Here is a 21,490-nt window from a genome sequence, read left to right as displayed (position 1 = left end):
GTTTTTTTCATAGTTTGCGACCTATACTCTGGAGCGACTTATTTGTGAAATTATTAGATACATAGATAGATAGATAGTACTTTACTGATTCCTTCAGGAGAGTTCCCTCAGGAAAATAAAAAAAATATATTAAAAATTAATTAATATTAAGGCATTACCGTAAAATATCAAATAATATTATTTATCTAATTCACGTAAGAGACTAGGCGTATATCAGCAATCGTCACACACATACGTCAACCAATAAAAATTTGTCGGGGGCGGGTCATGGCAGAAGTGCATTGTGGGTCATGGCAGAAGTGCATTGTGAAAAAAAAGATGCTACCTGCTACTACTTCCATAACTATGAAAATGGATCATTTCAACATTGGCGGTAACTTATAAAAACTGAGAAGGGCTGAACAAAAATGGCACCAAAAAGGAAATAATATACTGCAGGTTACAAGCTGGACGTAGTGAAATATGCAGCAGAAAACGTCAAGAGGAAGCGGCGCATTGTCTACCTTTGGAGTTGGCAGAGTTGTTTAGAAGTGACACCGAGGAGGGAAGATTTCATGGGATTTAGCGATGAGGAGTGACAGATTGTTTGGTAAACGTATAGCATGTTCTATACGTTACAGTTATTTGAATGACTCTTACTATAATATGTTACGTTAACATACCAGGCACGTTCTCAGTTGGTTATTTATGCGTCATATAACGTACACTTATTCAGCCTGTTGTTCACTATTCTTTATTTATTTTAAATTGCCTTTCAAATGTCTATTCTTGGTGTTGGGTTTTATCAAATAAATTTACCCCAAAAATGCGACTTATACTCGAGTGCGACTTATATATGTTTTTTTCCTTCTTTATTATGCATTTTCGGCCGGTGCGATTTATACTCCGGAGCGACTTATAATCCGAAAAATACGGTATTTGATCCCTGAGCCAAATGTGTTATTGGCTGTGTAGTGTATCAAATAAAACATAGGTCATTTTTTTGGGTCTGTCTCTTCCTGTTAAAATAAATGTGCCACAAAAATTAGGCGCTGGTCATTTTACTCTATTAGGTCGAGAACTTACAAAATCAGCATATCTACTTATATCAACAATGTGAACAAAAAACGGGTTAAAGCATGGAACACTTAACAAGACATTAAAGCAACGTTGAGAACTAGAATTAGGTCCTGACGTTGAGCAACTGAAAAATAACGTTGAAGTAACATGCTTTTTGACGGCGTTTATTCAATGTCAGGTTGCGACGTTGATTTGACCATTGAAATTTGGTAATTTCCGAAACCAACAACGTGGATCCAACGTTGGACATCCAGGTTGTCTCAACTTACTAATACAATTGTTTTGCAACGTTGTTTCAAAGTCAGTTTTAAAGGACATTTACCGTATTTTTCGGAGTATAAGTCGCACCGGAGTATAAGTCGCACCGGCCGAAAATGCATAATAAAGAAGGGAAAAAACATATATAAGTCGCACTGGAGTATAAGTTGCATTTTTGGGGGAAATTTATTTGATAAAGCCCAACACCAAGAATAGACATTTGAAAGGCAATTTAAAATAAATAAAGAATAGTGAACAACAGGCTGAATAAGTCTATGTTATATGACTCATAAATAACCAACTGAGAACGTGCCTGGTATGTTTACGTAACATATTATGGTAAGAGTCATTCAAATAACTATAACATATAGAACATGCTATACGTTTACCAAACAATCTGTCACTCCTAATCGCTAAATCCCATGAAATCTTGTACGTTTTGTCTCTTACGTGAATTAGCTAAATAATATTATTTGATATTTTACGGTAATGTGTTAATAATTTCACACATAAGTCGCTCCTGACTATAAGTCGCACCCCCGGCCAAACTATGAAAAAAACTGCGACTTATAGTCCGAAAAATACGGTATGTATAATCAACATTGCATCAATGTATTGTGCCTGCTGGGAACCAATTTTACCATAACAATGTATAAGGTGAACACAGTCTGCCCATCTTTGTTTTTTAATTCAAATATTAAAATTAAATTAAATTAAAGTATAATTCAAATATTTGTGTATTGTTGCATTTGAAGCAATTGTAATGTCGATAATTCAGGTAATTATTCCTCTTCATTCTCAATAGTATTATTTCTATTGGTATTTTTATTGCTCCACTTGTGCAATAATTTTCTATGTCATTTATGCGTTATTACTACTTACTTCATTAATTTGTTCTTCTTTATAGTTTTTGCTATCATATTTGTATATATCGTAATTTCTAATGTTGTTCTGCGCCGTTGTTTTATGTTATATGGCCTATTTTATATATCCTAAGACTTTTCTTTAACATATTTTCACTCCATAGCTGCATTGTGCCATCTTTAACAAATAGATGACTAGGCTGAAAAAATTAATGTGCCTGCTGTAATTATGCTTGAAGATTAGTGCGGCCATTCATTAATCCTTGTAGGGTTGTTTTTTTTTGCAAAGAGCTTGGTGGAGCCTTTTTTTCTAGTCTTAAACCATCTTTATCCACGCTGAGTGCTTCCGTCAGGTCTGCCCTTGTCGCTTGGCTGCACCCACCAATTATGGCCGTAACTATGTCAGTTTAGTCCATGAAAGGGGTAGCCTGTGTTGCTGTAGTGACGATATGTGAGGGACCCTGGCATTCACCCTGCAGTGTAGTACCGCGCCGTAAATATTGTGACACTATTTAATTGTGAAAATGCGGAAGTATTTTATCTGTTTTTGTTTTTAGTTCCTATCGCTGCCCATTGACTGTGGTTAGGGAACAGGCCACTGCTTTAAAGGCCTACTGAAACCCACTACTACCGACCACGCAGTCTGATAGTTTATATATCAATGATGAAATCTTAACATTGCAACACATGCCAATACGGCCTGGTTAGCTTACTAAAGTGCAATTTTAAATTTTGCGCGAAATATCCTGCTGAAAACGTCTCAGATTGTAGAGGACATTTTGGGACAGCATGGTGGCCAGCTATTAAGTCGTCTGTTTTCATCGCAAAATTCCACAGTGTTCTGGACATCTGTGTTGGTGAATCTTTTGCAATTTGTTCAATGAACAATGGAGACAGCAAAAAAGAAAGCTGTAGGTGGGAAGCGGTGTATTGCGGCAGGTGTTGTGCCGGATAACGCACCCCCGCCGTAGAATGCACCCCTTGACTGTGCCGGATAACACAGCCGGTGTTTCATTGTTTACATTCCCGGAAGATGACAGTCAAACTTTACCATTGGCCTGTGGAGAACTGGGACAACAGAGACTCTTACCAGGAGGACTTTGAGTTGGATGCGCAGACGCGGTACCGTGAGTACGCATGCAGCTGCGGCTTCCAAACATTTGATCGCTTGCCCGTACGTGCGTGGCGCTATGTGCATGTCACGTACGTAACTTTGGGGACTTTGGGGAAATATATGTGCTGTATGAACTTTGGGGAGGTGAACGGTACTTTGGGCTGTGGGATTGAGTGTGTTGTGCAGGTGTTTGAGTTGAATTGGCGGGTTATATGGACGGGAGGGGAGAGGTGTTTGTTATGCAGGATTAATTTGTGGTATATTAAATATAAGCCTGGTTGTGTTGTGGCTAATAGAGTATATATATGTCTTGTGTTTATTTACTGTTTTAGTCATTCCCAGCTGAATATCAGGTCCCACCCTCCTCTCACAGCGTCTTCCCTATCTGAATCGCTCCCACTGCCCTCTAGTCCTTCACTGTCACTTTCCTCATCCACAAATCTTTCATCCTCGCTCAAATTAATGGGGAAATCGTCGCTTTCTCGGTCCGAATCGCTCTCGCTGCTGGTGGCCATGATTGTAAACAATGTGCAGATGTGAGCAGCTCCACAACCTGTGACGTCACGCTACTCGTCTGCTACTTCAGGTACAGGCAAGGCTTTTTTATCAGCGACCAAAAGTTGCGAACTTTGTCGGCGATGTTCTCTACTAAATCCTTTCAGCAAAAATATGGCAATATCGCGAAATGATCAAGTATGACACATAGAATGGACCCGCTATCCCCGTTTAAATAAGAAAATCGCATTTCAGTAGGCCTTTAATTTTGTAATTAGTTTTTCAAAGTGGGACTTAGTCGCAAAGACAGCATCAGTTCTTAGTGTTTGCCATGCGTGTGATTTGTTGATGTTATTTCTTGATGTGTCGGTGTACAACCCGATGCTACTGAACTTTGTTTTGTTAACATAAACACAACAGAACAAATACCCAGAATCCTTTGCAGCACTAACGGGGCGGTATAGCTCGGTTGGTAGAGCGGCCGTGCCAGCAACTTGAGGGTTGCAGTTTCGATCCCTGCATCCGCCATCCGAGTTACTGCCGTTGTGTCCTTGGGCAAGACACTTTACCCACTTGCTCCCAGTGCCACCCACACTGGTTTAAATGTAACTTAGATATTGAGTTTCACTATGTAAAGAGCTTTGAGTCACTCGAGAAAAGCGCTATATAAATGTAATTCACTTCACACTTCACTATCTCTTCTGGGACGCTACAAAATACACCCCCGCTACCACAAACCAAACCCCCCCCCCCCACACACACACACACACACACACACACACACACACCTTATATATATAATGTATCCCAGAAGAGTTAGGGCTGCATGGGATTCTGGGTATTTGTCATGTTGTGTTTATGTTGTGTTACGGTGCAGATGTTCTCCCGAAATTTGTTTGTCATTCTTGTTTGGTGTGGGTTCACAGTGTGGCGCATTATTAGTAAGAGTGTTAAAGTTTGTTTTTTTTAAACCGCCACCATCAGTGTGAGCTGTGTGGTTGTTGACCAAGTATGCCTTGCTGTTGCCCACGTGATCAAAGTGGGAGCCCCATACAACGTGCAGCTTAACAGGCACGCTGACTGTAGTGGGTGCTATATGCTGTACCATCAAGGCACGCATGATGCTGACAAGCTCAATTAAAAGCCGTGTGCTGCACCAGCTTTCAAAATCCACATGAAAGGTGCGGGCAGCGTGTCTGAGACCCCTGGTTACACGTAGCACAAAGCAAAAAAAAAAAACTTCGTATGCAGTGTTATTTCATTTAAAATTTAAAAAAAAATGTTGCAGCTCCCATTGTTTTCTATAATTTGTGAAACTGGTCAAAATGGCTCTTTGACTGGTAAAGGTTGCCGACCCCTGCCTTCAGAGAAAGCGGTTGCAGCTATTTTGGATACAACACTTCTCAGATGCAAGATAACATTCCATTGTCCAGGTCAGCTGTGATTCTACTTACCGAAAAACTTTGTCCATTTGTCGAAGAAGAGACAACGAGAATGCGGGCTCCCGTGGATGTGATAAAAAAAAAAGGTAGCGTGTGCTTTGTATTACCTGACCGACGAGGGAAGACTACGAAAAACATCGAATGCATTTGGACTGGCAAAGCAGACTGTATCAGTTATTGTCCGCCATGTATGTCGCGGACTCAACGTCTAGGTCCAGAGTATATAAAGTCACCAAAAACGAATGGACAATGAAGGTGAAGGCAAAAGAGTGAGGAGTGTCCTGACCAGATATCTAGATCCCTAGATTGATTGTTATAAAATGTCTTTATCACATTGTTTACCTTTACTTGTCCATTACGGATTCGATTAATTTATGATGCCTCAGGTGTGATTCACTACAATAGGGCCCCACAAATGAAATACCACAACAATGGATATTGTTCAGATAAGTTCACTTTAATTTAAGAACTTGCACACAAAGCCACACTGGAGGTGACTATGACGTGCGCATTTTCCGCGAATGCGTACTAGGTTGCGTTTCGTCAGCGGACAAAATGGTGGGGGGCTGGTGGGGGGCTTAAACGACCATTGTGTGTGTGTGGACAAGGATAAGGTTAGGTGGGATTTACCCTGGATAACCTTAGCCGGCTTTGTGTAGAAGGGGCCTAAGTGAAGCGATCAGCCAGAGGGGGAGAAGCTATGTATAAGGCCAGCTGAGTTTGAGGAAACACAAGAAACGGTAGTGTATAGTATATGTTTTACATAATCGACGGCATGCGCATAATAACACTAAAGTGCGATATGTAGTGATATATTTGGTGCAGCTATATATCGATCGGAAAGTGTGCATGCGTACTGAATGTTGTGACCGGGTGAATCTGTATACTGATTATGAAGTTTATTTTCACTGAAAAAAATACATACATAAAATAATATATAATAATAACTTCTTGATGTCTTCAAGATATGTATTTAACAGTGTGTGCATTTTCAAAATAAAACATGTTGATACTTTCGGGGGTTGGGGCGTGGTTTCCCTTGGAATCTGAGAACGCCTCCAGAATCGAACATCTTATAGACAAAAAACAGGTTATAAAAGTGACTCTGGAGCAAAATGCACGCCAAATTTACACCATAGCATATCCGAAACATTTGATTTAGTCCACAAGGAAGTGTTTTACATGTCGATCAAAGTCATCATAGGTCTCCTTTGAAGACTTAATCGATCCCACATGCAGCCATACCCTTGCATATGCATCAAATATTGGCAGACCGTGATATGTTCGCCTTCATAACTGAGCGATATGACTCCCCATGATGTGCAAACATTTTGTATCAATGTATTAATTACCAATTTTATGTTTTTTTCACAGCTATTTAGCAATCTTTACCAAATAGTCCATGGGGGACATGCCCACATACTTTAAAAAGTTAAAAAGTGAATGTCACACACACACCCTTGATCACCCCCTGGGAGGTGAGGGGAGCAGTGAGCAGCAACGGTGGCCGCGCCCGGGAATATTTTTTGGTGATTTTACCCCCAATTCCAACCCTTGATGCTGAGTGCCATCAATATCATTCTTCAAACCTCGCTTCGAAAAGCTTTGCACTGCAATATGTGCCCATTGCAGCCATTAATCTTGACTTTGTAATTTAATTTATTTGAAGAAAAACAGTACAAATTGTTGCATTTATAGTTTTGTAGGTTAAAGTGTTTATATGTGGTGCTCGTGAGTTAATGATGCTGGATTTTGTCCGTCTTTTTTGGTTTTCTTAAATATCAATGAGGATAAAATGTTATGCAGAGTTGTACTTATAACAAATTTTAAAGACACATTCTTGTAGTCGTGACAGAGACTGGTGGGGTGCAAAAGGTTTTCCACTTCATCGTGGGGGCGTAACAGAAAATAATAGAGAAGCACTGCTTTAGAGGCAGATTGCCTCACCACAGGCAGAGCGGACCAAATAATTAGGGCGGACAAGAGGAACAGCAAAGCGTGAAAGAAATGTTGTATTTTGTGTATGTAACCAAACTAATATGGATTACATAGTTCTTTCATTAGCTGAAATAGACCAAAGGCTGACTTATTGGGGCATTTGGTTGGCTCCAGCACTGGGTCAGTTCATAGATTGCCCTCATTAACACTTCAACCCTTGCTGGTTATACTGATACAATATTCAGTGATCACAGTTTTAATGACCTCAGGCACAATCTAATGAGATCCAACACTGACTGTATTAAATGACTTTTTCCTGACAAAATCAGCACACGTTCATATGAACAGATTATGTTCAAATAAAAAGGGTGAATTGGGTCGGTGCCTACAAAAGTACGGAATTCAGGAGTCATCTCTCCCCTGCCGGGGGTCATTTAATTTACTCATTAATACACATTAATTGCGTTTTTCCATTAATTAATTTTTATTTCCACAGTGAGCTTTGTCACTCAAAATGTGCGGCTGTCAAGAACACAATAATCTTAAAGGCCTACTGAAACCCACTACTCCCGACCACGCAGTCTGATAGTTTATATATCAATGATGAAATCTTAACATTGCAACACATGCCAATAGCTTACTAAAGTGCAATTTTAAATTTCGCGCAAAATATCCTGCTGAAAACGTCTCGGTATGATGACGCTTGCGCGTGACGTCACGGATTGTAGAGGACATTTTGGGACAACATGGTGGCCAGCTATTAAGTCGTCTGTTTTCATCGCACAATTCCACAGTATTCTGGACATCTGTGTTGGTGAATCTTTTGCAATTTGTTCAATGAACAATGGAGACAGCAAAGAAGAAAGCTGTAGGTGGGAAGCGGTGTATTGCGGCAGGTGTTGTGCCGGATAACGCACCCCCGCCGTAGGATGCACCCCTTGACTGTTGTGCCGGATAACACAGTCGGTGTTTCATTGTTTACATTCCCGGAAGATGACAGTCAAGCTTTACCATTGGCCTGTGGAGAACTGGGACAACAGAGACTCTTACCACGAGGACTTTGAGTTGGATGCGCAGACGCGGTACCGTGAGTACGCATGCAGCTGCGGCTTCCAAACATTTGATCGCTTGCCCGTACGTGCGCACCGCTATGTGCATGTCACGTACGTAACTTTGGGGAAATATATGTGCTGTATGAACTTTGGGGAAGTGAACGGTACTTTGGGCTGTGGGATTGAGTGTGTTGTGCAGGTGTTTGAATTGTATTGGCGGGTTATATGGACGGGAGGGGGGAGCTGTTTGTTATGCGGGATTAATGTGTGGCATATTAAATATAAGCCTGGTTGTGTTGTGGCTAATAGAGTATATATATGTCTTGTGTTTATTTACTGTTTTAGTCATTCACAGCTGAATATCAGGTCCCACCCGCCTCTCACAGCATCTTCCATATCTGAATCGCTCCCACTGCCCTCTAGTCCTTCACTCTCACTTTCCTCATCCACAAATCTTTCATCCTCGCTCAAATTAATGGGGAAATCGTCGCTTTCTCGGTCTGAATCGCTCTCGCTGCTGGTGGCCATGATTGTAAACAATGTGCAGATGTGAGGCGCTCCACAACCTGTGATGTCACGCGCATATCGTCTGCTACTTCCGGTACAGGCAAGGCTTTTTTATCAGAGACCAAAAATTGCGAACTTTATCGTCGATGTTCTCTACTAAATCCTTTCAGCAAAAATATGGCAATACCGCGAAATGATCAAGTATGACACATAGAATGGACCTGCTATCCCCGTTTAAATAAGAAAATCGCATTTCAGTATGGCCTTCAAATTCACATCCCAGGGAACACTCTATATCAGTGGTGTCAAACGTACGGCCCGCGGAATGAGTTTGCTATGTATAATAATGATCTCAAATTTTTGAATGAAAGAAACTGCTGTTCTAAATGTGTCCACTAGATGTCACAATAGCAATTATTTGTATCTTTGTAGATTATACTACATATGTAAAAAAATAAAAATAAACAAAATGATGTTAGTGCACCAGTTGAGGAAAATGAGCAAACTACATAAATAACATCCTGTAATTTGATTTTGATATTATTTTTTTATCTTGATAGATTGAAAATTAACACCAATGAGTTGACTGATGACCATTATCACATAATTTTTTCAGATTTATAACGACAAAGATAGAATACTATTAAACAAAATTATGATTTGTACTTTTTCAGAATGTGCTTGTTCTATTTTTAAACAAAGAAAACAATATGAAGTTGTCTTTATTTTTAAGTTATCGTGCTGTGGTTTTACCGGTCCGGCCCACATGCGAGTAGATTTTTCTCAATGTGGCCCCCGATCTAAAATGAGTTTGACACCTCTGTCCTATATAAATGAGGATCCTCCAATAACGGCTGTATGGCCGCATATCTTTTGAGAATACCATTAATTGTGTTGTTATGGCAAGCAAAACAAGCAATACAAAATGTTACCATGCACTGAAGTCTCACTATTACTAGCAAACACAAAGAGTAGAGAAGGGCATATATTTTTTTCAGTGGAGATTTGACAGGGTATGTCAATGGTTCAGAGGTTAGCCTTCAGCTCTCCCTCTAAGAATCCCAATGTGCAACGAGGTGTCAATATTGAATGTAGGCATTCATAAAGGGCTTGGTGGACACATCAACATATGTCATTCTTGGAATATGTTCAACCAAGCACAGATATCATTGAGATATGTCCTCCCCCAGCCTGCATAGTGATGGGAAGGTGAACCATTCGTACCAGGGGTGCAACAATTACTCGACGATGTCAACAAAAATCAATTATAGATTTCTAGCGTTTTGAATTCCTTTATCGATTTTAGTCGGTGACGTCATTGCTTGTGTTTTTCTGAAAACTGACACGTGCGACAGGTAAAAACAACATGAACAGACAAATGGCTGTGGCCACTGCAACAACACTGTGAGCGAAAACATTAAAAAGTATGAAAACATTTCACCCAAGGTCCTGTAAACATTGGTAGGCTATTGGCAGCTACACAACAGGTAAGCACACAATAGCACACAAGCTAGGCTTACATTAAAAATGTCCTTAAATCAGCAATGTTGCAGTCTAAAACACAACATTTGTCAGTATAAACAGGCATCAAATAATAATAGTTGCACACTACTTACACATACAAGGTCTCCAAGGCGTACGTATTAAAAGAGTATCCAGTAACGTGTCTGCATTGTTCAATTTTCTGCGTCAAGAGCTTAAAAACAATTATCACTCCACTTCAACTTAAAGACAGTTTAAGTCCATTCCATATGGTTTGTTACGGTTTGTACAGGGGAAGAAGACGGTACAGACAGCATACCGGAAATGCAGTATTTGTGATCGATAAAACTTTCGGCGAATCAAAATTTAAGAAATTGTACCGGAAAGTGCATTACTTTGAAGTCGATTAATAATTAATAATTTGACCCGGCAAATATAAACAAAACAAGACACAGGCGGGGAAAAAATAATAATAAATCAGTGTCCTGGGGACGCATGGACTTACGGAATTCCGCGTCCTTTCTGATTTCAATGCGTAAAAAGACACAAAAAGTGCGTTAACGCCAACACTGGAATATACTTCACTTCACTTCGCATGAAAAATAGCAAAAAAAAACAAAACCCATTGCAATTTAAAGGCCCACTGAAATGCGATTTTCTTATTTAAACGGGGGTAGCAGGTCCATTCTATGTGTCATACTTGATCATTTCGCGATATTGTCATATTTTTGCTGAAAGGATTTAGTAGAGAACATCAACGATAAAGTTTGCAACTTTTGGTCGCTGATAAAAAAGCCTTGCCTGTACCGGAAGTAGCAGACGAGTAGCGTGACGTCACAGGTTGTGGAGCTCCTCACATCTGCACATTGTTTACAATCATGGCCACCAGCAGCGAGAGCGATTCGGACCGAGAAAGCGACGATTTCCCCATTAATTTGAGCGAGGATGAAAGATTTGTGGATGAGGAAAGTGAGAGTGAAGGACTAGAGGGCAGTGGGAGCGATTCAGATAGGGAAGATGCTGTGAGAGGCGGGTGGGACCTGATATTCAGCTGGGAATGACTAAAACAGTAAATAAACACAAGACATGTATATATACTCTATTAGCCACAATACAACCAGGCTTATATTTAATATGCCACAAATTAATCCCACATAACAAACACCTCCCCCCTCCCGTCCATATAACCCCCCAATACAACTCTAAAACACCTGCACAACACACTCAATCCCACAGCCCAAAGTACCATTCACCTCCCCAAAGTTCACACAGCACATATATTTCCCCAAAGTTACGTACGTGACATGCACATAGCGGCACGCACGTACGGGCAAGCGATCAAATGTTTGGAAGCCGCAGCTGCATGCGTACTCACGGTACCGCGTCTGCGCATCCAACTCAAAGTCCTCCTGGTAAGAGTCTCTGTTGTCCTAGTTCTCCACAGGCCAATGGTATAGCTTGACTGTCATCTTCCGAGAATGTAAACAATGAAACACCGGCTGTGTTTGTGTTGCTGCAGTCGGCTGCAATACACCGCTTCCCACCTACAGCTTTCTTCTTTGCTGTCTCCATTGTTCATTGAACAAATTGCAAAAGATTCACCACCACAGATGTCCAGAATACTGTGGAATTTTGCGATGAAAACAGACGATTTAATAGCTGGCCACCATGCTGTCCCAAAATGTATTCCACAATCCGTGACGTCATGCGCTGACGTCATCATACCGAGACGTTTTCAGAATTTCTTTGCACTTTTGTGAGCTAACCCGGCCGTATTGGCATGTGTTGCAATGTTAAGATTCCATCATTGATATATAAACTATCAGACTTCGTGGTCGGTAGTAGTGGGTTTCAGTAGGCCTTTAAAAGCCGATGGCACAATTGAGACCACTGAATAAGTTTACGTTTCCTAACCTGATTAGTCAACTTTATTTTTTCTTTTCTTTTTTTTTTTTAATTTTTTTTGTCCTGTCCTACTTCTCAGGCAAATCATATAGTTGATGTAGATGCCTGTATCGGCTGTTCAGATTTACTATACAAAAGAGAAGTGTAGGATACTTCTCTTGTTGACTTATTTGTATTGGACTTTATTAAATGTATTTATATTATCATTTGGTGCAAAAAAGGAAGACAGAGGGGGAAATTGTGGGGACAAGAGGGGGATTAGACAGAGAGACAAAAACAACAACAGCAGACACAACAGTAACAACAACAACAACAACAATAGAGCAACATCAGCAAATAAGATATGTACAAATATGATGGTAAAAGTGATAGCAAAGAAGCAGTTAGCGAAATAAATAATATTTAGTAAACTATCGAAAAAGTTGTAATTGCAGCCTTTCATTGGTAAAAAATAATAATAAGTAAAATGTACTTATTGTGAAATAAAGTGACTCAGTTTGGAAACACTTAAAGGGGAACATTATCACCAGACCTATGTAAGCGTCAATATATACCTTGATGTTGCAGAAAAAAGACCATATATTTTTTTAACCGATTTCCGAACTCTAAATGGGTGAATTTTGGCGAATTAAACGCCTTTCTATTATTCGCTCTCGGATCGATGACGTCACATCGGGAAGCAATCTGCCATTTTCTCAAACACCGAGTCAAATCAGGTCTGATATTTTCCGTTTTTTCGAATGTTTTCCGTACCTTGGAGACATCATGCCTCGTCGGTGTGTTGTCGGAGGGTGTAACGACACGAACAGGGACGGATTCAAGTTGCACCAGTGGCCCAAAGATGCGAAAGTGGCAAGAAATTGGATGTTTGTTCCGCACACTTTACCGACGAAAGCTATGCTACGACAGAGATGGCAAGAATGTGTGGATATCCTGCGACACTCAAAGCAGATGTATTTCCAACGATAAAGTCAAAGAAATCTGCCGCCAGACCCCCATTGAATCTGCCGGAGTGTGTGAGCAATTTAGGGACAAAGGACCTCGGTAGCACGGCAAGCAATGGCGGCAGTTTGTTCCCGCAGACGAGCGAGCTAAACCCCCTGGATGTCTTGGCTCACACCGTCCCTTATGCCATCGAAGATGATCAAGAGAAGAATATCGACCCTAGCTTCCCTGGCCTGCTGACATCAACTCCAAAACTGGACAGATCAGCGGATGAGGGTATGTCTACAGAATATATTAATTGATGAAAATTGGACTGTCTGCACTCTCAAAGTGCATGTTGTTGCCAAATGTATTTCATATGCTGTAAACCTAGTTCATAGTTGTTAGTTTCCTTTAATGCCAAACAAACACATACCAATCATTGGTTAGAAGGTGATCGCCGAATTCGTCCTCGCTTTCTCCCGTGTCGCTGGCTGTCGTGTCGTTTTCGTCGGTTTCGCTTGCATACGGTTCAAACCGATATGGCTCAATAGCTTCAGTTTCTTCTTCAATTTCGTTTTCGCTACCTGCCTCCACACTACAACCATCCGTTTCAATACATGCGTAATCTGTTGAATTGCTTAAGCCGCTGAAATCTGAGTCTGAATCCGAGCTAATGTCGCTATAGCTTGCTGTTCTATGCGCCATGTTTGTTTGTGTTGGCATCACTATGTGACGTCACAGGAAAATGGACGGGTGTATATAACGATGGTTAAAATCAGGCACTTTGAAGCTTTTTTTAGGGATATTGCGTGATGGGTAAAATTTTGAAAAAAACTTCGAAAAATAAAATAAGCCACTGGGATCTGATTTTTAATGGTTTTAACCCTTCTGAAATTGTGATAATGTTCCCCTTTAAATAAAAAAGGGAAAAACAACCAATGTGATGTCTTTGTTGTACATGCTAGAAACAGTTTCAAGTGTTAGAAAATCTTCACCTTGACTGTAATTTTCCTGAAAGATGTTTTTAAGCCCCAATAAATGTAGTTTGCATTTGAACTAAATTCCAAAACAATCAGAAAAAGTGCATGTTTTTTTGTCCCAACTCTTCTTCTCCCTTTGGAAGACTATTTCACTGTCTCCCTCTCCATTAACTGTGCATCTCTCTATATTCTTGACTATACAGCCTTTTGCCCTCGTTCTTTTTGTCCTCCAACCGTCAACCCCGCGTTCAATGGACTCCCTTGTGCTATTGTAGCCTGTGTGCTGGAAGTAGACAGCGATTCTGTAGGCAAGGCAGACCCTGACCATTGTGACAGAGAAGAAGGATGGAGGTGTCCAAGCCATTACTGGCGAGGGCTAAGTGGTGCCATGCTGCCCCACTGTCTGGCCATCTTAGTCCTTGGCGCATCCCCCCCCCCCCCAAGCCATTAAAGTCCCTGCCCTGGCTGTGAAATAAAGGCCCTATCAATAGGGAACAATTGGGCCCATGTTCTATCACATTTATTGCAGCTTTATCATTGGCTCTCTGTCCTTGTCCCTGTTCACAGTTGAGGCAAACATGTTAAATGAAGAATGACTCTATTGACAAAAAAATACAGTGACATCACCTCCCATCTTGATAATAGTTGCTTCTTGTCTCCTTGAAGTGAAACATCAGGTAAACAAGATTTGAACAACTTACTCTGTGTCGTTGATTTGTGGCTTTGGACACACCGCTTGATTCATTGAATTAGTCAATCAAAGGCTCTTTCAGAATCTTAATAAACCATAATACAGTAGGAAAGGGATTCATACGGCCTCGTTTCTGGGTAGATCTCGCGTAAGAGGAAGTGTGTGTTTTGTGTGTGTGGGTGAGGCGGGTGGGGTCGTGTGCTGAAAATGGTGTAAAGTACTCCACATAGCAACTGGCACTCTTTGTTCCCGGAGGACAAGACGTCCACAGTTTCCAAAAACAATTTGAAATGTGGACTCGTCAGACCACAGAACACTTTTCCACTTTGCATCAGTCCATCTTAGATGAGCTCGGGCCCAGCGAAGCCGGCAGCGTTTCTGGGTGTTGTTGATAAATGGCTTTCGCTTTGCATAGCAGAGTTTTAACTTACACTTACAGATGTAGCGACAAACTGTAGTTACTGACTGTGGTTTTCTGAAATGTTCCTGAGCCCATGTGGTGATATCCTTTACACACTGATGTCGCTTTTTGATGCAGTACCACCTGGGGCATCGAAGGTCTGTAATATCATCGCTTACGTGCAGTGATTTCTCCAGTTTCTCTGAACCTTTTAATGATATTACGGACCGTAGATGGTGAAATCCCCAAATTCCTTGCAATATCTTGTTGAGAAATGATGTACTTAAACTGTTGGGCAATTTTCTCACGCATTTGTTCACAAAGTGGTGACCCTCGCCCCATCCTTGTTTGTTGCTGCTTTTATACCCAATCATGGCACCCACCTGTTCCCAATTAGCCTGTTCACCTGTGAGATGTTCCAAGTAAGTGTTTGATGAGCATTCCTCAACTTTCTCAGTCTTATTTGCCACTTGTGCCATCTTTTTTGAAACATGTTGCAGGCATCAAATTTCAAATGAGCTAATATTTGCAAAAGATTTTTGCTCTTAACTAGTCATTATTAAGTACGTATTAATGCCTTATTCGGCATGGCCTTATTATAACCCTAGCCCTCTAACCCTGGCCCTAACCCTAACCAAATAACTCTAAATTAAGTCTTTATTACTTAGAATATGTTCCCCTAGTGTCCAAATAACTCTAAATTAAGTATTTGTTACTTAGAATATGTTCCCCATACTAAAGTGTTACCAAAAACATCTAACTTTGTCTTGAATTTGAAAAAAAATAACATTTTATTTTTCACTAAAGAAGGGTTCGGTGAATGCACATATGAAACTGGTGGGGTTCGGTACCTCCAACAAGGTTATGAACCACTGATCTAGACTAAGGGGGCCCAGTCTGGAGTGGGAAAAAAACCTCCATAGCAAAGCACATATACATATTATAACATACATCTCGAGACTTTCCAACAGAGGGGAGGGAGTGGTGGGCTACGGTGGCCGGCTGCAGCTCTTCAGGCGCTGTCCATCCGTCCATCACCCCTAAGGAATTTGCGTCAAAGGTGTTGAATGGGGGCGTGGGGTATGTGTGTGTGGCGTATATTTTCGTGGATGCATGTGTGTGTGTAAGTCTGCCGTCTCTGTTCCGCGGCCTTGATGTCGTGCAGTCGCTAGTCCAAAGTCAACAACAACAGGTGTGTGTCCATGAGAGACAAGAAGGGAGTTTGTTGTGTCTTTGCCGCACTGTCCTTCGGGAGAGTCTCGAAGCCAGGGGAAATAATCCAAGTTAGAATGTTTTGAATGCAAGTGAAAATAAAATTTGCTTTTCACTCTAAATTGTCTATGACTGATCCTCAAAATTCAAATGTTGATATACTAACCCCGTTTCCATATGAGTTGGGAAATTGTGTTAGATGTAAATATAAGATATTTGATGTTCAAACTCATAAACTTTTTTTTTTTTTTTGCAAATAATAATTAACTTAGAATTTCATGGCTGCAGCACGTGCCAAAGTAGTTGGTAAGGGGTATGTTCACCACTGTGTTACATGGCCTTTCCTTTTAACAACACTCAGTAAACGTTTGGGAACTGAGGAGACACATTTTTTAAGCTTCTCAAGTGGAATTCTTTCCCATTCTTGCTTGATGTACAGCTTAAATTGTTCAACAGTCCGGGGGTCTCCGTTGTGGTATTTTAGGCTTCATAATGCGCCACACATTTTCTATGGGAGACAGGTCTGGACTACAGGCAAGCCAGTCTAGTACCCGCACTCTTTTACTATGAAGCCACGTTGATGTAACACGTGGCTTGGCATTGTCTTGCTGAAATAAGCAGGGGCGTCCATGGTAACGTTGCTTGGATGGCAACATATGTTGCTCAAAAACCTGTATGTACCTTTCAGCATTAATGGCGCCTTCACAGATGTGTAAGTTACCCATGTCTTGGGCACTAATACACCCCCATACCATCACAGATGCTGGCTTTTCAACTTTGCACCTATAACAATCCGGATGGTTCTTTTCCTCTTTGGTCCGGAGGACACGACGTCCACAGTTTCCAAAAACAATTTGAAATGTGGACTCGTCAGACCACAGAACACTTTTCCACTTTGTATCAGTCCATCTTAGATGAGCTCAGGCCCAGCGAAGCCGACGGCGTTTCTGGGTGTTGTTGATAAACGGTTTTCCCCTTGCATAGGAGAGTTTTAACTTGCACTTACAGATGTAACGACCAACTGTAGTTACTGACAGTGGGTTTCTGAAGTGTTCCTGAGCCCATGTGGTGATATCCTTTACACACTGATGTCGCTTGTTGATGCAGTACAGCCTGAGGGATCGAAGGTCACGGGCTTAGCTGCTTACGTGCAGTGATTTCTCCAGATTCTCTGAACCCTGTGATGATATTACGGACCGTAGATGGTGAAATCCCTAAATTCCTTGCAATAGCTGGTTGAGAAGGTTTTTCTTAAACTGTTCAACAATTTGCTCACACATTTGTTCACAAAGTGGTGACCCTCGCCCCATCCTTGTTTGTGAATGACTGAGCATTTCATGGAATCTACTTTTATACCCAATCATGGCACCCACCTGTTCCCAATTTGCCTGTTCACCTGTGGGATGTTCCAAATAAGTGTTTGATGAGCATTGCTCAACTTTATCAGTATTTATTGCCACCTTTCCCAACTTCTTTGTCACGTGTGGCTGGCATCAAATTCTAAAGTTATGGATTATTTGCAAAAAAAAAAAATGTTTATCAGTTTGAACATCAACTATGTTGTCTTTGTAGCATATTCAACTGAATATGGGTTGACAATGATTTGCAAATCATTGTATTCCGTTTATATTTACATCCAACACAATTTCCCAACTCATATGGAAACGGAGTTTGTAGTACAATACCCAGAATGCTTAGCTTTCTAGACGGGAACCACAAGCTACAAGTAAATACAAGCCTTGTGCCGTTACAGTAATTTCTAGTGACGTTGTTGTTCCTGGTTTGTCTACACAAGAAAAACAAACAGTGGATGCTGGGTGACATTTGATGGCTAACTGTAGTCAGGGAGAAATTGGATTTTGCGGAAATGGCAACGATTGGCCAAAATGTACCTGGGAAATTGCAAGGATTGGAGGAAATGAATCAGTTACTGCAGATAGCCTGGCAAAGGATCGTGTCCGTTCAAGTGTGACAATGCCCCAGTACACCAAACACGGTTCATTAAGGCATAATTGGATGTGTTTAGTTTAAGCTTCCGGAACTCCACCTCAGGGATGAACGGAAACCGACATTGAGTACCAAGGACTTCACTGAAATATCATCTGACCTCAAAAATATTTGTTTTGTTTTGATAGGACGAACATTCCCACAAACTCTTGTTGAGTGGAACTTGTTATAACTGCAAAAGGAAGACCAGGTGTGCTATTTCTGGGACGCCATTGTAGCGATACGGCATCATAATTAGTAGATAGCTGATTATGGGGCCGCTTGACCCAAGCTTGTGTTGCTCTTCTGGGAAAAGGAGGAGAAACGGTAGAGGAAGGAAAAGACTAATTGTTGGCTAGAGCGCAAACCCTGCACTGGTGTGTGAATGAGGTGATTAATATGCAAGGAATGGAATGCCGTCCCAATGCCAAGCTTGGAAGGAATAGCGGTTGTTCATTTACTCGGGGTGTGTGTGTGTATATGTGTGTGTGTGTGTGTGTGTGTGTGTGTGTGTGTGTGTGTGTGTGTGTGTGTGTGTGTGTGTGTGTGTGTGTGTGTGTGTGTGCGCGAGAGAGAAAGCTCATAGAGTCTCAAAGAAAGCTTCTGTTGTAGCAAGGGAACCGTATAGACTGACGCCACAGCAGGGAACTTAAAGACATTCTTCACTTTGAAACTGCATGTCGCAGTCATTAAAGTACAGTTGGACAATTTTAAAACTTGCAAAAAACAACACATGTTCTAAAATTATTTTATTGTTTTCCCCTTTTTCCTTAATTGATAAAATGGTGATTCTTGTAGTAAGTACTCAGACAATTAAAGGCCTACTGAAATGCGATTTTCTTATTTAAACGGGGATAGCAGGTCCATTCTATGTGTAATACTTGATCATTTCACGATATTGCCATATTTTTGCTGAAATGATTTAGTAGAGAACATCGACGATAAAGTTCGCAACTTTTGGTCGCTGTTAAAAAAAGCCTTGCCTGTACCGGAAGTAGCAGACGAGTAGTGTGATGTCACAGGTTGTGGAGCTCCTCACATCTGCACATTGTTTACAATCATGGCCACCAGCAGCGAGAGCGATTCGGACCGAGAAAGCGACGATTTCCCCATTAATTTGAGTGAGGATGAAAGATTCGTGGATGAGGAAAGTGAGAGTGAAGGACTAGAGGGCAGTGGGAGCGATTCAGATAGGGAAGATGCTGTGAGAGGCGGGTGGGACCTGATATTCAGCTGGGAATGACTAAAACAGTAAATAAACACAAGACATATATATACTCTATTAGCCACAACACAACCAGGCTTATATTTAATATGCCACAAATTAATCCCGCATAACAAACACCTCCCCCCTCCCGTCCATATAACCCGCCAATACAACTCAAACACCTGCACAACACACTCAATCCCACAGCCCAAAGTACCGTTCACCTCGCCAAAGTTCATACAGCACATATATTTCCCCAAAGTTACGTACGTGACATGCAATTAGCGGCACGCACGTACGGGCAAGCGATCAAATGTTTGGAATCCGCAGCTGCATGCGTACTCATGGTACCGTGTCTGCGTATCCAACTCAAAGTCCTCCTGGTAAGAGTCTCTGTTGTCCCAGTTCTCCACAGGCCAATGGTAAAGCTTGACTGTCATCTTTCGGGAATGTAAACAATGAAACACCGGCTGTGTTCGTGTTGCTGCAGCCGCCCGCAATACACCGCTTCCCACCTACAGCTTTCTTCTTTGCTGTCTCCATTGTTCGTTGAACAAATTGCAAAAGATTCACCAACACAGATGTCCAGAATACTGTGGAATTTTGCGATGAAAACAGACGACTTAATAGCTGGCCACCATGCTGTCCCGAAATGTCCTCTACAATCCATGACGTCACGCGCTGACGTCATCATACCGAGACGTTTTTAGCAGAATATTTCGCGCAAAATTTAAAATTGCACTTTAGTAAGCTAACCCGGCCGTATTGGCATGTGTTGCAATGTTAAGATTTCATCAGACTGCGTGGTCGGTAGTAGTGGGTTTCAGTAGGCCTTTAAGCTTCAGCAATGAACACAAGGTAACTACATATCTGTTCATTAACATTCATGCTCATTCATTATGCATCCTGAATAGCACCGCTACTAAAAAAAAAAGCGCTCGATGGCAATCACAGCCTTTTCAGTTTTTCATATTATTGGAAACTATCCTAACACATCAGCGTCGCTTATTACTGCGAAACCAATATTGAATAAAGCAGACTGAACTTCATTCTAACAACAATAGAACGCAATACGTTCAAGGTTGCTTGTGGGCTTGTTAATGACACAGTTATTGCGCTTTCAGTTGGACAGATGTGTGTATTTGCACACATTTCAGATACGGTTGAACGATATACACGATATACAATATACATGATATCAATTTGGCTGATGATAGAGCTTTTAAATACTTTGTTATACCGTGATAATGCATCGATAACACAATCGAGCTGTGCCCAGCTTATTTGACAGTGAAAAGCGAACAAGCGTGTGCTCAGCACACTGTATAACTATTGCTAGTGGCTAACGTCCCTCCACAGTGCAACACCACTTTTTTTTCTTTTTTTTTTTCTTTTTTTTTCACGCCCCTTCCAGCAATTCCCACTTCTATAGCAGCAAATAAAGTAGGTTTCTCACTGATATCCTCCCCGGGGACTAAATTGGAATAGTTAAACATGCTACACGACACACCATAAGACGGGGTTCGGCAACCCGCGTCTCTAGAGTGTTACTTCGGTAACACTCATACTAAAATTAGAACGATACAGAGAAGATTAGCATTGCCCATTCTAAACATAAAACTTGTGAATATTTTGTTTTACTTTGAAATAGTAAATGGGCAATATGCCCTAAAATCTATATCCCATCGTATATATTGCAACTTCCTGCGATAACCATATACATCACAATATATTATTTTGTAGAAAAATGATAAAGAACCATTTCAAAACGGGTTACAAAAGCTCCTAATTTGGCTGTCGACCTTTCCGGTAACATATTGCATTTTAAGTTGTATTATTTTCTAAAAACTATTATTAATCTACTTGCTAATTTACTGTTATTATCTGGTTACTTTTTGTTGTAGCAACACACTACACTTCTGTTAAAATATATAAATAAGCACTTATTCTTCTGTTGTTAGATACTTTACAT

At 41.0% G+C, this 21,490-nt stretch overlaps 1 protein-coding gene and 1 pseudogene across 3 annotated transcripts in view; both read left to right on the top strand.

Moving 5' to 3' along the window:
- The window catches only part of lsamp (limbic system associated membrane protein), a 1,017,468-nt gene that overhangs the window by 635,965 nt on the left and 360,013 nt on the right, over positions 1–21,490 (top strand). The gene's annotated exons all lie outside the window — the stretch shown is intronic.
- On the top strand, positions 21,063–21,161 carry LOC133573442 (U6 spliceosomal RNA; annotated as a pseudogene).

This window comes from Nerophis lumbriciformis, linkage group LG30 (genome assembly GCF_033978685.3).
Source record: "Nerophis lumbriciformis linkage group LG30, RoL_Nlum_v2.1, whole genome shotgun sequence".
Classification (NCBI taxonomy): domain Eukaryota; kingdom Metazoa; phylum Chordata; class Actinopteri; order Syngnathiformes; family Syngnathidae; genus Nerophis; species Nerophis lumbriciformis.
Note: the sequence above shows the minus strand (reverse complement) of the source record. Positions and strands in the feature narration are given on the sequence as shown.